Here is a 2306-nt window from a genome sequence, read left to right as displayed (position 1 = left end):
AGGGTACGATCTGAAAATTAAACCTTCAGCAGTGGTGTGGACATACCTTGAGGCTGCAACAGGCTCATTAGCTTCTGTCTGTGACCCAACCCCCACTAGATGGGGAAATAAAGAGTTTCCCCAATCATGTGAGTATGGAGTGGTGGGGGGCGTGATAGTTATTATGATGCTAGCAAGGGCCCCATTGTGCCAGGTGGTGAACGCATGCATGAGTGCACACACCCACAGAGTATGTCTAGACTGCAATCACTGGGTGTGATTGTAGCTTGAGTAGACATATCCTGTAATGGAATGCTAATCTGTATTACACTGTTCAGCCACTAGGCAGTGCATTAAAGGCAGAGCATACGTGGCAGTGCATTAAAAGATCTGATGGTGAACACATCTGGCATGCATAAGTAACCTCTGTAGCCAGTCTGTCTCTGGTACAGGAACATGACAAGGTGTTAGGAGTAAGCTAAGAACAGAAACAAAAAGGAAGGTTGCAAATGGAAGGAACAAAGCAACAAAGGTTGCAGGATCTCATCAACATGCCATTCTTCAATGCCCCAGGGAACTTCAGCTTTGACAAATATTCAGACTGGAGAAACTGGAAACAACATTTTGTAAGATTTCGCATTGCTACCAAGCTTCACAAGGAAGGGACAAATTCCAGCTTCCGTGCACAAGGTGTGGAAAAAGTCATTTCCCAAGAGATGATGCATGTCCAGCCAGAGGTGCATGGTGTAATACATACATGAAATATGGACATTTTGGAACTGTTTGCTGCACCAAAGCAGTCAGGGAGTTGACTCATATGACAGACAATCAAGAGTCATTGTTCCTGGGATCTATCACTTGTGGTGACACAAACTGTGGACCAGTGCCTGATGTGGGTCACAGCTGAGAATGCCAAATTCAGGACAGACTGTTAAAGATTGGGCAGACACACCCCAAACTGGTGGTGATTCTAATATTAGATTCACCAAACCAATAACAAAATGAGCTTCCATAACCACATTGGTTAACAAGAAGCCAAAATACAGTCCCTCTTAGGCAATCCAGCCCTTTATATCACCACCCAGACATCTGGTCTTTATGATGAGAGGATACTGAAAACCAGATTTATCATATAGAGAATTCGTCCAATCCCAAAAGATCAGCCACTTCACCAGGTCAGTATATAACTCAGATCTTACCCACAAATCACACTGATGCCAATCCTTCAGTAACTAAAAACTAAAAGTTTAATAACATAAAAGATGTTTAAGAAGGATGAATTCAAACTTGAACAGGTACAGAGAAGGGCTACTAGGATGATCCGAGGAATGGGAAACCTGTCTTATGAAAGGAGACTCAAAGAGCTTGGCTTGTTTAGCCTAACCAAAAGAAGGTTGAGGAGAGATATAATTGCTCTCTATAAATATATCAGAGGGATAAATACTGGAGAGGGAGAGGAATTATTTAATCTCAGTACCAATGTGGACACAAGAACAAATGGATATAAACTGGCCATCGGGAAGTTTAGATTTGAAATTAGATGAAGGTTTCTAACCATCAGAGGAGTGAAGTTCTGGAATAACCTTCCAAGGGAAGCAGTGGGGGCAAAAGACCAATCTGGCTTCAAGTTTAAACTCGATAAGTTTATGGAGGAGATGGTATGATGGGATAACATGATTTTGGCAATTAATTGATCTTTAACTATTCATGGTAAATAGGCCCAATGGCCTGTGATGGGATGTTAGATGGAGTGGGATCTGAGCTACTACAGAGAATTCTTTCCTGGGTATCTGGCTGATGAATCTTGCCCACATACTCAGGGTTCAGCTGATTGCCATATTAGGGGTCGGGAAGGAATTTTCCTCCAGAGCAGATTGGAAGAGGCCGTGGGGGGTTTTCGCCTTCCTCTGTAGCATGGGGCATGGGTCACTTGCTGGAGGATTGGCTGCACCTTGAAGTCTTTAAACCACAATTTGAGGACTTCAATAGCTCAGACATAGGTGAGAGGTTTATTGCAGGAGTGGGTGGGTGAGATTCTGTGGCCTGCATTGTGCAGGAGGTCAGACTAGATGATCATAATGGTCCCTTCAGACCTTAATGTCTATGAATCTATGAAAAAAAGAAGAGAGTTGTTAAATGTTTAAAAGAATCATATACATTACAATTGATTTTCAGAGTTTGCAGGTCAGGATAGCAGCAGTGATATTAAATCTGTTACCTTGTAATAAGTCTCTGGTTCACCCAAGTAGATTGGGGGTCATCCAGTCCTTTGTTCAAAGCTTCCTTAGAAAATCACAGTCCAGAGATGAGAAGAAGAAATGAAGACA

The sequence above is a fragment of the Eretmochelys imbricata genome, chromosome 6 (assembly GCF_965152235.1).
Source record: "Eretmochelys imbricata isolate rEreImb1 chromosome 6, rEreImb1.hap1, whole genome shotgun sequence".
Taxonomy (NCBI): Eukaryota; Metazoa; Chordata; order Testudines; family Cheloniidae; genus Eretmochelys; species Eretmochelys imbricata.
This window is presented reverse-complemented; position numbering follows the sequence as displayed.